The following is a 16,312-nucleotide window of genomic DNA, read 5'->3' on the forward strand; positions in this document are numbered from 1 at the left end:
CCACTTTCAGTCTTCTTCCACACAAAGAGTACACACACCTCAGATCTATGGTTCAAAATCCACTATTTTGTTTGCATCCTTGCTTTTAAGTTTATGATTTAATCTCTGTGTTTCACTTTGTTACTATTTTTAGGGATGGTGTTGGCATTTCATGACTTTGGGAGGCCATTTATACATCATCCTAGAAATCAAATTAAATTCTAGAAACTTTTCAGGAGAGCTGTGAACTGGCGAGTTTTCACTCAATTATCCCATCTGAAAACCTTCGACCTCTCAAAAAATTCCCTCTCTGGGAATATAAAGAAGGACCTATGGACGATGAGCAATCTGACAGACTTGAATTTGGCGAAGAATGTATTCGGTGGGAACTTGAACTTTAATTGGGCCATCGAAAATCATCCAATGTGATCAGCTTTACAAACTCTGAATCTTTCTTTCAGTCGATTGCATACATTTTACTACACGATAGATATCTATGACTTAAAAAATCTTATGGTGGTGGACATATCCCACAACCAAATTATCTTTTATGAAACCGGCTCACAAAAAGATAGAAATGATAGATCAATGCCTTAGAATTCAGCCTCTTCGAGGGGGCAACCTCCTTTACATTACACAAATGAACAATTCTTGGATGATACAAATGAAAAGATCTCCTTTCTATATATAGGAGTCTAAGGGGTCATAATATAATCAAAGCCGACATAACAATAATAATGTAAGGGCTTCTATGGGGCACAATAGTAACAATATGGGGACTACATGGGTATATCAATATAATAAGGGGGTTGTACTAATAACAATAAGGGGTTACACTAGTAGTATAGGGGCCTAACATGCCTCTCTCCTTCAAAAAGTGTTGTCCTCAACGCTTGAGAACTTCTTGATGCTTCTGTATAAAATTTTTGTCCTCCCATGCGGAACCTTGAGCAGGTAAGTTCTTCCACTTGATGAGATACTCTGAAATTGATCGATTTCGTCACTGTCAGATTCTTGTTTCTGTGATTGCTCCAGGTTCCAATATGATTTTTCCTTCCTCTTCAAGTTCCGGCAATATTGTTTGAATTGGGATCTTCTGCAACTTTTGAATGAGTAGCCATACTTCTTCGTCCTTCTTCCATTCATGCCTTGCTTCGTTTATCCAATCTGGTTGGATAATAGAAATAGCACAAAACAATGCTTCCACATCCTCATCCTTTCTTGAGAGTGCATATGAAACAAAATTTTGCTTCCCTTTTCTATAGATGATGTCAAGGTCATAACCCAACATATTTGTGACCCATTTTTTTTTGTTCTTCTAAAGATAATAGTTGTTCTAAAAGGTATTTAAGACTATCATGATCCATTTTTACCTTGAAGTGTCTTCCCATTCGGTAAGGTCGCCATTTCTGAAGTGCATGTAGTATTGCCAACATTTCCTTCTCATAAATATCTTGCTTGAGATGTAGCAGTAAGAATACCCAATAACCTACATCAAAACATTTTTCACTATGATGTTGATCTACCTGTTGTTTCATTCGATTTTGCACTAAACTGGCATTGCCCTTTAAAAGTTGGAGAACTTGTTGTTGATGCTCGATGTGATCTTTCACTGCTTGAACCTTTTTCTTCTTGATGTGTCCTTCTATCTTGAGAGTTTGAGGAGTGGTAATTTTTTCCAATGCTTTACAAGATATGGTCGGATTCATTTCTTGATGCTCGATGTGATCTTTCACTTCTTGAACATTTTTCTTCTTGATATGTCCTTCTATCTTGATAGTTTGTGGAGTGGTAATTCCGGCCAATGCATTACAAGATATGGTTGGATTCATTTCTTCTTTCTTGATGTGATCTTTCACTTCTTGAACCTTTTTCTTGTTGATATGTCCTTCTATCTTGAGAGTTTGAGGAGTGGTAATTCTTGCCAATGCTTTACAAGATATTGTTGGATTCATTTCTTCTTTCTCTGGGGTTGGGTCCTAGTGTATATCCTCTTCTTTTGATGTTTCTTGATCCTTTTCTTCCTCCTGTTCATAATCTATGTAAAATAATTTCTTCTCAGCACACTTATGACCTTTAGTGCATTTTATATCACAATTGTAACAAAGCCCTTTTTCTCTTTTCTCTTCCAATTGTTGTGCTATAACCCTTGTAGGTTGTGGAAGGCTAGGAGAAACAACACTTCCAACTTTATAGTTGTGAGGGGTGGGCCTAACATTATCGATAACAATATACTTGCTGAGTTGTTCAATTTGGAAAGCCTCACTAATATTTCTATGTCTCGAAATAGTTTTGTTTCAATACCATTGTTTTCAAAGAATTCAAGCAGGGTTAAATATTTGGATCTTTCCAACAACAATCTCAGCAGAACCATTTCTTCTCTGGCTCACATTAGTTCTCTACTCTATCTTGATCTCTCTCATAATAATCTAACAGAGTTATTCCTAATTGATGCTCAAAAATTGCAATTCCTCAACATTTCCTTCAATAACTTCTCGGGAAGAGCCAACGAAGAGGATGTCAGGAAATTTGGTCCCGCAGCCTTTATTAATTCTGGACTCTATAACAATCCATCCAAAACCCCCTATTCAAACAATGCCCATTTCAAGCCTCCCTCGCCTCCCCCTCTTCCACATTATACGATATTCCATTCTTTGAGGAAAGGAGCAATGGTAGCAATTGTATCAGTCGTTGCAGTAACAATGACTGCCATGGCATTCTTCTTGTTTTTCTTCTATAGAAGATGAAGAGCCCAAGATAAGAAGAAATCGGTGGTCCCAAAGCCTCCATTTACATGGAAAACTGACAGATCCATAACCGAATCGGGGCCATTCTCGTTCGAGACAGATTCTGGTACGTGGGTAGCTGACATCAAGGACTCATCCTCAGCTCCAGTAATCATTTTTGAAAAACCTCTGCTCAACCTCACCTTCTCTGATCTCCTAGCCTTAACTTCTCATTTCAGCAAAGAATCCCAGCTGGCTGAAGGACAAAATGACCCCATTTACAGAGCCATATTACCGGGAGAAATCCATGTAGCAATCAAGGTATTAAAGCAGGAAAATGATCTAAATGCAGAGGAAGTTGTCTCAAAGCTAGATGCATTGGGTCGCCTTAAGCATCCCAACATTTTGCCTCTTTTAGGGTACTACATTGCAGGGAAAGAGAAATTGCTAATCTGTGAATTTATGCAAAATGGGGACCTCCATCAATGGCTTCATGAGCTTCCTGGCATGTAGCCCAATATAGAGGACTAGAGCATGGAAACATGGGAGGAGCAACATACCAAAGGGGATGCAACTTCTAGCGAACACATGAGATGGATTACCAGGCACAAAATAGCTCTAGGAATGAGAGGTTAGGATGAGAGGCTTAGATGCTTAGAATGCCAACATTGTGGTTGTCAGGGCTATTGTGAGAATACTTCACACCTCACTCAACTCCAAGGGAATAGAAAATATGTTCTAGAGCCCTTGTGACAATGTCATCATCAGTAAGTTCCTATTCCTTTTATTCCATTCTCTATTTATAGATCAGTGAAACCCCTTAAATTATGAAAACTAGTAGAATTTACTTTAAAACCTGTATGATTCATAACTAGAAATTACTTTTAAAAAATTTGTAGATATTATGTAAGGAGTGAAATAAGCCAATACTCTGTGATCTACTCACTCTTTCTAACAAACTTTGAGGCCCACTGAGCTATATTCTCTATATATTTTGATGCCTGCCTATGAAATCTCTTAAAATTGGTGAATGCGTTTAAATGTCACCACGTTTGAGACATAGACATAGAGGTACTTTTGGTGAACTTTTCACTAACCGAGAGCCACCTAGTTACCTACGCATATACTCATTACTCAACCTATTTCCAAAGCTCCATAAGAGATGCTTGGAAAACAAAGTGTTTGCGTAGGAATTTGAAAATATTCTTCTGTTGGATCTACAACCATCCAAGGTTTTCTATCTAGTTAAAAAAATGTTGTTGCTTTGTCTGTAGTGCAATAGTTTTGGCCAATTGATAACTAGAGTCTAAAGCCTTGTAGAATATTTCTAAGCATTCTAGCATGTCGTTAAAAGTATTATTTTCTTTTATTTGGAATTTAAACTTTGAGATAGTTGTAATCATCAATTTTGATTGTAAACCTAATAAAATATCGTATCTAGCATATAATTTTTTATTAGAAATAAATTCTTTTGGTTCTTGTGTGTATAATTTAAACATTGATAAAAAATAATCACACCATTGATCTTTGATCTATTGCTGTATAACCAAAATGCCAACAATCTTAGTTTTCAATCACAAGTATACTTTTATAATTATCATTGTAGAAAAGGAAGTCATTAAAGAGAGAGAAGGAAACTTGCACAACTAGTAAATGTTTCCCTCTATAATTGTATGAGACTCAGTCTTCACAACTCTTCTCAAAACATGGGACATATGACACACTTTCATAACCTTGTTATTCTTGGCAAGCCTTGGTTATTCCCTAAACCTACACTTGGGTGCTCGAGTCATGTCTGGTGGTAATTCTGTAGTAGACAAGGTACACACTTGGAATCTACTTATTCAGGCTGCAAAATGTTGTTAATAACTTAAATATTATCATTCCCTTGAATCACTATATCACCAAATTTTCTTTATGAACTTTCAAAGTGCTTAGAAATCATAATTATGTGTTTTAACTTAGAATAAGAATACAAAGAGTTGTTGTGTGAAAACAAATATTGTTTCAGTGGTTGTATAGAAAATGCTTAATAAGTCAAACAGCAAGTTGTTCAAAGCACAATGACAAGTCTAAAATTTTTCAAAAGCACAATGACCTATTGAATTTTTTGGAAAATGATTTTCAATTTTTATATGCCCTTCTTTCCTTTCTGAATGACTAATATTCTTCCAAACCCTTCAACTTTTTGTTGCTACGACTTCTTTTTAGGGGTCATAGTGTCATTTGTTGTAATTGAAGCATTATGAGCATGCTCACAACTATTAGTGCAACCTTGGAAACTACATCAACTATTATATGCAATGGCTCTAAATTATTCATGTATTGGATACTAAAATTAAGAAAACAAATAAGGCCATTCTGGGATTAGTTTTGTAATTTTTTTACTATTTTCATAAGTTTTTCCATTTTTATTATAACATACTATTTTATTTTCTTCTTTGGTTGAATTTCAGGATTAGTTTTCTTTTGTTTCCTTTCAAAATGTGCATATTTTCCCTTCCCCTGTGACTTTCAAGTTCAATAGATGAACAACGAGAAGGGGAGTCTCTAGAGAACATAAAACCAATACAATTTCCTAAGGAAAGTTGCCATATAAAAATTCTCCTACCTACAATGCACACATGAATTTTTTGAATGCAGGAACTTTCATGTTGGTGTGAGTTAATCCTCCACACAAAGATCTTGTTATTTTCCTTCATTAAATTATGTTGTGAACCAAAAAGTTGGGATTCACTGATAGCGTAGGATATGTTGAAATTACCACCTTTCCCTCCAATAACTTAACTTCCCTCTTGGAATTTTCATCAGCCAAACTTTTTAAACATATCTTGATGTAGAGAAAATCAATGTTTTCAATGGAAATACTAAGCTTGGTCTCTTTAAAATAGTCTTTCAGTTTCTAATTTTCCATTTACCAGCTCTCCAATTAAATATTAATGCAGAAGAAAGTTTTCTACCACAAGGAGGCTAGTTTTTTTTTTTGGAAGTTGCTTCAAGAAACACACCCCAAGATTAGTGGCTTACCACATAACATGGACTTCCTTTGAATTATGTGTCAGGCTTGAGGGTTATCTATCCTGACAAATTTGGCTGGGATTTGTATCTAACATCATCACCTTTTGACATGCCACTAGGTTGGGGCGGACTACAACAAGAATGCAATCTTGGTTGATAACTCAACAATCCATCAAAATCACCTATGAACCAAAGCCTTTTTGATGAGTTTAGATTACAAATATTCAAAATTTGAGTAAGGGAAGACAATTATGCTTTTTCTATTGGATGCCATCCCTAGCTCCAAACATAAGGCTATCAGAAGATTCTTTTATGAATCACAGCTAATCCCTCCTCTCTCTGCTTTATTGGATTATCCTTTGTAGCCCTATCAAACATTGAAAGTGTCTAACATACGAGGTAATAGATCTATTGAAGATATTCATGAGATGGCCTCACATTAACATCCCTTCAATAGTTGGGTTTTAATGTCAATGGTCATATTTAACAATTCGTGCTTAGCATTAAATTTTTCTGTTATAGAAGAGTGCTGGTATTTACCTATCAATGTATTGTTTTGCTTTATAGATATTCTGATTTCCATGTGGGAATATGTTTGTTTCCTTAGTTTCATATTCTTAACAAACAACACTATGGCACTTTTAGAAAAAAAAGTATTACATGTGTGGTTGCTTGCATATTTTTTCTAGAGATTTAAAGCTACTATGGTTTCTTTTAATAATACTGGACACAATTATGTGTACTAAATGCTCGACAAGAATAGTATAATCCTAGTGTTGTATGTGAAATTTATGTTCGATGATCACAATCTGTAAAACAATTCTCAATACAATTTTAAAATGATGATTTTGTTAGATTTTTCTTGCAAATTTATCTTTCTATATGAATGGACCTTGATAATTTTTATGAGAACATTTCACATAGAATGTTCAAGTAATGAATTTGTCTAACTCTTGATACCTTTCTTGTATTTTTATTTTTTATTTAGATTAGACCGTGATTCAAGATACATTGAACACTCGATTATAATTTTGGTGAGCACAACGGTTTGAATGTATATCCTTTGCCTCATCTCTGTCACTAGAAAATGTTAGAGCTTCTTGAATAATGGTTAATTGTCTACCACAATGTTCTGTGAGCCTTCTTAGAAGCATGAACTGAATTTCTTCCAAACACATTAGAGTTGCATCTTTATCTGCATGTTGCTGCAATTGCAGGGTCTGTTCAAGCCAAGTTTATATTGCAGCTCTTATAGAATACAATTTGTTATAAGTGCAATGGTGAAAATTTGAAGACCATTTTAGAAAGTCTGTGTTATTAGGTAAAGGAATACTTCAGAAATCAACGATGGAGAAACACCCTCCTGAATAGATCTACCACATTGAAAGTCAGTCTGCAAAGATGCCCATTTTGTCAAGACAACACTTAACCTAGCTTTGAAAGTTACTGTTATCCTAAAAGTATTAGAAAAGTATAAATCAAAATAAAATCTTATGTTCAAGAAATGAACAACATCACAAATCCAGTTCAAGAAAATTGTCATACAAAAAACTCAATTCAACAATCTAGTGATTGTAAAATTTGGAAAGATGGACCCAAATTCAAACATAACAATCACGAAGTCAAAGGATAAAGCAATTCAAGAAATTTATTAATTGGAAGGATAAGTCAGAGACCTGTCAGACCTACTACCTGATGTTCTGTCAAATATAGAACATCAACATTTTAGGCATACGAAGGAGTGAATGAAACAATGGTTTGTTCCAATCACGTTCCAATAGATATATAGAAAAGTTGGTATAGGTTTTAGATTTCTCAAAGAAATGTATATCTGAATAGACCATTTGTATGAACCAGAAGAAGTTAAGGGTGAAGTGTAACTATTCTACATTTTTATCTTTTTCACTGAAATCTAGCGATAAATTCTTGGTGAGGTTGTTATTTTTCATTGTTGAGAATGTTTTTTGAAAACATAAATGTATTTAGAGTCCTGAAAAACCTTTGGGGCATTGAGTCTTTACTGATTTAACAACTAAAATTTGTCAGTCGAACAATTTTTGGTTGGAATTTGAGAAAAACTCATCAGAAAATATGCCCAAAGAAAAGGCAAAAATGTAGAAGGTTTAGAAAAATTAGATATTGTCTCTAGATTTAGAGTGAGAAAAAGTGGTGTCCTCCATTTTGGGTGAACACTCCACCCATCATCAGGGGAAAAGAAGTTAAAAAGGAAATGGTTGGAGTGTCCACCTGAAACATCAGACATCGCTTTTTCTCACCCACAATCTAAATTCAAAGAAATATCCAACATGAATAATTGTGGAAATTTGCATTTACATATAGGTTTAGACTATGCTAAAAGAAGGAATATGGGATAATTGCAAAAAAAAAATTGTCTTATCTATAAATTGAGTAGTATTTTAACCTTAGGAAGATTTTGTAAGCCATTCAAATTGTTTTTCTCGAAAAGGCCATGTTTTTATTTCCCAGTTTAATAGATTAGTTGTGGCTTTAGCAAAGGTAGTTGTGAAGGATGCCAGAGAGGTGGTTTCTTTATTAGAAGGTCAAACACCATAAGAAAGTGAGTACTTGAAGGAATTTCCTTCTGAGGTGGACTTATTAAGGATTGGAAGGGATAGACTCATTGAAATGGAATGATTAGAAGATATGAACTTTTCAAAATGATTTGAACAAAATGCAGCCAACGATTCTATACCCCCTTTACAGAAGACATATAATATAAAGGCAAGATCTAATTGACAAATGGAAAGAAGAGCTAGGAGAGAAAAGGAAAAAAGAAGGTTGCAAGTGTGGCTTCTACCATTTCTCCTACCTGTTCAACTCGAAAGGGAAAAAAGGTTGTTACATCTAAGGGTCATATTTCTGATTCAATCCACATGTTGTGAGACTGTGGAAGTTCAAAACTTTTAACTGCTAGCGCAAGAGTAGAGATCTCATGGGGAATACAGGTATTTGCTTCAGAAATTTCTTGATTTCTTTTTTAATTGAGTAATGTTATCATGTGGTGTTTTTCACCAGTGTATTCAAGCACTTAGGTATGCAAACATTTATGAGAAGTTCTCTCTGTTTATAGTGTCATATGACCAATGCCAATATCCAATAATGTGAAACATATTTTATATGATCCGAAACTATTATTCAGGCAATTGTTTCCTTTTTGTTTTCAATTTTAAATAACTTTCATTATTATGAAAAAATATTCAATATATGAACTTAGGGTCAACAGAGGATGAGGGTAAGTGTTTTCTCATGCTTCTGTATTGAATCTAGATTTAATGTGTCCATTTAGAATTTATTCAGTGTGTACTTTCTAGTGTTTTAGGCCTACAAATTTCAACCCTTTGGGTGGTTAGCCTTGTATGGATCATACAACCACTTATTGTAGTTCCTACTACAGGTGGAAAGGACAACAACACAGAAGAGAACCCAAAATTTTGTCCCTAAAGTCTACAACGAAGTGAGTTTGAACCAAAGATGATTATTTTTTGATATTATTGAATACAAATGTGCCTTTGAAAATATTAATCAATATGCCTTGCTCATGTATGTTATAGGTGAGATTGCCTCAGAGAATATGATATGGATCTAGGTGTTGGACAAATTGGAACCTTGTAAATTTCATGTGTATGCCACTAGCAATTTGAGTATGCATCTTACATTGCAACCTAGAAACCTATAAGTTGAACTTTATCAATTTATAAGATTTATAACCATCTACTAAGATTTGAAACATAAGATTTGAACTTTATAAATTTGAAAAAACTTATAAGTTGTCAGTCTTCCCTACATGGGCTACATGCTAGATGTCACCTTACACTACTAGAATGCTGGAAGGACAAGTTTTTCATTCACAGTTTTGTCTATCCAATTTTTTTCCTGTCCATTTTCTTCTCTTTGCAGTTTGATCTATCTTAAGTGTTGTACTTAACATATATACAAACTCCCTTTAACATGCCCCTTTTGAGAAGATGTTTTTTGTAAACTAATCATGCAATGATATGGAAATTGGAACTAATAATATGCTTCCCTATATTTCTTCTAAAGATTAGTTAGGCATCAATCATAGGATAGTGGTCTCTTGCTGGTAAGATGGTATTTACTATTATTACAAAGATGAGTTAGGGAATTATTTGTCATTAGGGTGTCACTTAAGGTTATTTTGATGACTATGTAGTGGGGCTTCCAGATAAGTCTGAGTATAATAATTAGTTAGACACGTTTAATTGTAGGATATACATAATTTATAGGTTATTTTGATGTCCTATACCATGGATATTTCTCACATGTCTGACAAGGGACAGTAGAAATGTGAAGTCCATTATGGGAAGCTATGAGTAGTGTATGGTGGCATAGGACTACATATTTTATAGTTTCTTTGCTGAGAAAAATAGAAGCATAAGGGAAAACATTGTGTCAAGATATTATGTACCATATTGGTAATTATGAATAGGACAATCACAATTGAATAAATAATAATAGCATTCTTTAATAACTATTAATAGAGAGACAACAATGTGACTATTTGATGAAGAGATATGAAGACAATATAATTATAAATGAACCTATTGTAACAGTCATTGGATATGTATCGATAAAAATGGAATTCACTCTTTGGGCTCTCTCACCTTTGGTGTATGAGAAATCCCCTCTGAGGATGGATATTTTCCATCGCTGGGCCATGCACATATCTTCTCTCATGGTGAACAAATCAGTTCATTATGATTATCTTTTCTCTAGTAGATCCTAGATGCCAAGAGTCAACACCATGTATTAATTACAAGCTCCTAATCTGATTGGTTTAAAATATTATTCATCCATGGTCCTTTTGCAAAAGGAGCCAAGTAGAGTAGCATATTTTGGAACAATTTTTTTTTTAAATGATAAAAGAAAGAAGTTTATTTATTTATACAGAAATCCTAGACAAGAATAGAAACTAACTGCAACCCCAAAATCCCAAAATTACAGTTATAACCTCCTGGCTCAAACCCAAACTTCTCTAAGGGATATACCCTTTGGGTCAAGGCTATGGTGTTTTTCCAGCAGCTTAAGGAGTTTTTCCTCATCCCTAGTCTAAATTTTCTTTCACTCCCTTGACATTGTAAATCAATGCACTCATTTTGTTCATGTCTCATACAACTTTTCTAGTATTGTCCAATTGCATATTTGTTCGTCAACCTGTTTTTGTTGTTTAATTGTATTTTCTATCAGATGTTGCAGTTGTTTTTCCATGCCCCATAGATCGACTCTGAGCTTTACTATACTCCATAGATTGATAATAGTCTCGTTAAATTTTGAAAACTTCTCACCTAATTCCTAAGAGAAATTTTCAAGATTTATCTTGGACATCTTTTGCAAAGTAAAAGTATTTTTCTTGGTTCTGGAATGACCTAGGTCATCTTGGTCCCTGCCTCCTCTTGAAATCCCTCCTGCTAACTCCTTTCCTACTCTCCTGTTTGCTTCAACTTTAGTAGCTGCATCCTTTTCTTCTATTTTTGGGGCATTATGCATTCTCCTTGGCCATTTCTTTGCCTTCATCCTTCCACTTGGGTTTTAACAATGTTGATATTCAAGCTTATTTCTATTGTTTTGTAAGAAAAATCATAAATATGATTGTGGAATTTGATACCCACACTACACATGAGTACACATACTGAGAGGGTGTCCTTATTAGGATATATTTTTCTATAGGTGTCCTTATTGGGATATATTTTTCTATAGGTGTCCTTATCAACATTAGCTTTTTGAATTCTTTATATCTCTCCTTGCCTACTAAATATTTTTCTTTTCCTCCTTGCTAGCTTCCTTTCTATCTCTACATATCACATGCACTTGAATAATCTCATCCACATCTTTTTTAGCTTGCCCCACAAATATTGAGATGGAAAATTTTTCAAAGCTTCTCATAATTTTGTGCCAAGTGGAGGGGGTTGTTCTCCCTTTTTGTAGGCTCAGGAGGTGAAAAAAAATATGCACTAGTTGTGTTGTTGTTGCAACAACTAGATGTGTCTGAACTTCTTATGATCCACCACTAAAGGCATTTGTGAAGGTGTTATGGTCCTTATGCATTAACCTGTGTTGTTCTCAGTTATTATGTACCAAGCTATATTTTGACTTCTATCATCAACTATGAATATATTTTTTTATTTCCTTTTGCATTATCATATTGTCAAGATCAAAGTCTTCGTACATATGTTGTTGACGGAGCTGATGATAAATTTCAAGTTCTATTAAACAACTCCTGGGAACTCGCTAGTGTCTTTCCTATTAGATCATTTTTCCTAACCTTTTTTCACATTATGACCCTTTGAGTAAATACAGAAAATCATAATAACTCTATCAAAATACCCTCTAATGGCTGCTACAGATGTATAGCCCATTTTTTTTTTTCCAAAAGACTTCTTCCAAGTTCACTTAAACACCATAGATAGGGATTCAGACCATAGTCCAGTACTATTAAAAAAATTAGCATAACTTTTTAGATGAATGATCCAAAATAATTAATAGACCCACAAATTCCTATCACTTATTACTATGTGGAACACAAAAGTCCTTTACAAAATTGTTGACTCATGCTATATTCTTGTATTAATATTTTTTGGTGTCCTATTTCAGATATTGACAGAATCAATAGAAGTAGCTTCTTCAATGTAAGCATTTCAGGTGTGGAAGAATTCAGGGCAACACCTATGCATTCCCAGTGCTGAGTTACTAATTCAAAAATTACTAATATATGTAAATAACGAAATGGAGCCAACATTCAATATGTTATTTTCCCATGGTTGATACCAGATCACATCATCATGCCAAGTGCATGCACAGGGCCAACCACAAGCCACAAGCCTTTAAAAACCACACAACACACTTTTGATAGAGACAAACCCTAATACTAAGTTTAACCAACTGAAGCCTCTCTAGCTAAGGTGTACTTGGAGCAAATAATTGTGAGTAATATTCATGCTACACTTTTGCTATCTAAACACTTGAGGCTATTTTCATTTGGTCCTAGTGCATTCTCATCACAAAAGGCTTTCATTGGGTAAAGAGGTTTAGAGAAATGTGTATACAATCATAATCAATGAATTCCACAATAGGGAACATACTTTACTTCACCACTCTTAGTCTTGGGAACATGATTCAATAGTGATAGAAAAAGGTGCAAGGCAAAGTGATGGTCATCATGCATCCAACAGATGAAATAAAAGCGAGAGAACCACCCTTCAATCAAAATACTTCCCCTCTACCAAACAAAGAATGCACTACAACCACCTCAAGTCCAAGGTGATTTAGCATCACCATTTGGACTAGCAAGATTCCATGATGCTTATGTGCTACTGGGTATCATTGGAGAGACACAAAAAAAGAAATGATACTCAATACTCTACCTTCACAACCTGCTCAAAAAAATTCTTAGGTCAAATTTCAAAACAATAATGCATACGAAATCAAATTCTTATCTTATGTTTTGTGCCTGATTTTTTATCTGACATGCCATGTGAGAAATCTCTATGCCATTTTCTCTTTTGATGCATGTGAGTTGTGGACTACTAAATAGTGGAATTCATTTTTTGATCTATTGAGGTTGAATTGGTTTATGGGATCACATATTATGAATGTTGATATACATATATGTAACATAATACATTCATAAGAAGTTTGCTAATAAATTGTACACAGGTGTTGTCAAGGAGCTTCAGAACCACAACCTTGATCTGAGCAAAACTTTGGATTTATCAAATGCCACACCTCTTATTTCTACTGCAACTAAGGTTCATGTTGAGGTGGTTAATGAGATTCTTGCTAGAGACAATCAGTTGACAGGGATTGCTAGAAGCAATGGCAAGAATGCCTTGCATCTGGCTGCAAGAAGTGGTTACATAGATATTGTGAGAGATTTACTAGTAAAAGATCCACAAATGGCTCAAAGAAAAGACAAAAAGGGCCATACAATAATGCACATGGCAGCCAATGGAGCCAACTGCTTGGATGTGGTGAAGGAACTACTTCAGGTTGACCCAGCAGTAGTTATGCTACTTGACAGAAATGGAAACACACCACTACATGTACCTACAAGGAATAAGCGTAAGGAGGTATTGTCTCTTGATACAACCTACTAGAATTTACTTTAATTATATGACTTAGTTTAGAGTTGTACATTTTAATTAGTATGAGAAGGGATCTTCCCGTTCAACCAAGAAACACAAAGGTAAGATTTATTTCCACTTGGTGCCAAAATCAAGATTTTATTTATTTATTTTTATATTTTTATATATAAATTCATATATGAATTTATTACTCTGACGTAGCTACTGTTATCACCCCACGAAACTCTCCTAGGTTGTAGCTCGGAGATGCCTGGTAACATATAATCTTCAATATTGTTCTCTGAGCTATTGGAATAAATGATGGTTTGGATCAAGTTAGATAAACATTCAGCTCTGTTTTCACTCAAGGCATGCATGAACATTCTCACCAATACAAGGCTTTAGACCACTAATGCTCAATAATTTATAAATTCAATGGATAGATGGAGAATATTGACTATACTAGTAGATTGCATACATAAACATAAATGAATGGCTAGCTACAGGCAGCAAAAGAGAATATTGACTGTGACCACATATGGATGGCTAGCTATAGGCAACAAAAAGGCTTGCAAATCTAATTTATCAAAGCAAAGATAAGATGAAAGTTATCTGGCCTTAGACACAAAGAAAACATGAACAAACTGTTCAAGTGCAAGCATAGAAGAGTAAAGAGAATGGACATTGAACATATAATGGCAAAAGAAGCTTATATTGCTAGAATGAAGATGAGAAGCTTGAAGGAACAATGGAGGAACAATCTCTAGAAGTTGAACCTATATTACATTTTTCTTTCAGATATTTATAGCTCTTTACATTGATCCTGAGCTCTAAGAGGCTCGGAGTCTTAATCTGCCTGATATGCATTGTTAACTGATTTGATTTCCTCTAGGCAAGCATGGGATCAGAGATTTCTACTTTTGATAGCATAGTAACCACTTTCAAATATTTTTGGTAGCTTGTTGCACTGTTTGGGAGTTCTCCTATGCCATAGATTCTCCATGATGTTTGTTTGATGAGCTGCGCTGGGCTATTGATGTGTTGTGCTTCTTCTCGGCCTCTATGTCGGTTTGGGGACGATATGTGCATGTTGTGGCCCTTTCAATGATTCAATAATGCATGCTTCTGTTATAGAATAACAGTGCTGCCCTATGGTGGACCTCTGTTGAAAACAATGTTTATGTCTGTTTTAAATAGAAAACATAGCCATCGCCGCTAAATCTCACCTTCTCTATGTATTTTGGATTTCAAAAGTCCAAAAATATGGTTTAATTATCCATCAGTTCCGCCCTCGTCGCCATTGCAAGTTGCAATTGGCCTGGCCTGTGAATTTCCCTTATATAATGAAATATGCGAAAACACTGAAAAATGCATGAAAAAATGGCTTTAGTGGACTTCAGATATCATATATTCCACTTCCTGAACCCTTTCAGGTCCGGGGCTCATTGCAATCATTGCTGGCCAATGCTCCCTTCGTATTTTCATTATACAATGAAAATACATGAAATACATAAAAATTTGGGCTTTCACGGACTTGAAAATATATATATTTTGCTTCACGAAACCCATCGGGTCCGGGTTCCATCACTATTGCACTGCCCCTTTTTCCCTTTGTATTTTGTTATATAACAAAGTACACGGAAAATGTTTTAAAAACAGCTTTGGCGCGGACTTCAAACTTTATGATTTCTCATATATATTGCGGTCGGGTCTCGGTATCGAGTCGCCCATATGTATGTGCATAGGCCCCATCCCTTGGTATAACATTGATGCGATGTCAGTGATGCGATAAATCACAATCACGAGTCATTCACTCCCCGGGCCTTTATATATATAACATATGCTCCCCGCCAATGCGACCCGCCGATCCGATCATCGGCGATCACTGATCAGCAGTGTCATGCACCCGACTTTAAAATGTCCCTTTTGCTCAGCTGATTGCGATTAGCCGCTTAGATCTGGGCCGTTGATCAGTCACATCTAATGGTGGTTGTTCCTTCCTCTGTTTAAGCCTGCAATTGTGGGTTTTTCAAGCATTTTCGCCTCCTGATAGTGTATTTCCGCCCTTCCAAGGGCTTTCCTCTTGCGTTGATTTTGATCATTGGGTGATCTTTGAGAAAAAATTGAAGATTTCATGACCATTAATGGTTCCATTGGCATGTTTTTAAGCAAATTTGGTGACTTTAAGAGCCTATATGGGTCAATTTGTGGGCCTTTTGCTAGCAAATCTAACATTGGCTCCTTCTGGGGATGAAATCCTCCGTGTGAGGTTTCAAGGATCACAGATCAATGCCTTTCCTAAAAAAACAAAGTCAAATCTTCCTTCTAGTGTTCCATTGGGCATGGAGTTTATTTTGTCATGAAATAAAAACTGGAAAAACATATTTACAATGACAAGGCTTTAAAGCCTTGAACAAAATAAAGTTTCAAGAACCACCCATTTATTGGGCTACCAAAAGTATCTCCTCGTACTAGACTGTGCAAAATGAA

At 35.1% G+C, this 16,312-nt stretch overlaps 1 pseudogene; it reads left to right on the forward strand.

Annotated features, from left to right (window-relative positions):
- The window catches only part of LOC149203975 (calmodulin-binding receptor kinase CaMRLK-like), a 189,317-nt pseudogene extending 175,462 nt beyond the window's left edge, over nucleotides 1-13,855 (forward strand).
- The last annotated feature ends 2,457 nt before the right edge of the window (nucleotides 13,856-16,312 follow it).

Source organism: Pinus tabuliformis, chromosome 2_1 (genome assembly GCF_031772625.1).
Source record: "Pinus tabuliformis cultivar Carrire ecotype Pingquan chromosome 2_1, CPIR1, whole genome shotgun sequence".
Lineage (NCBI taxonomy): Eukaryota > Viridiplantae > Streptophyta > Pinopsida > Pinales > Pinaceae > Pinus > Pinus tabuliformis.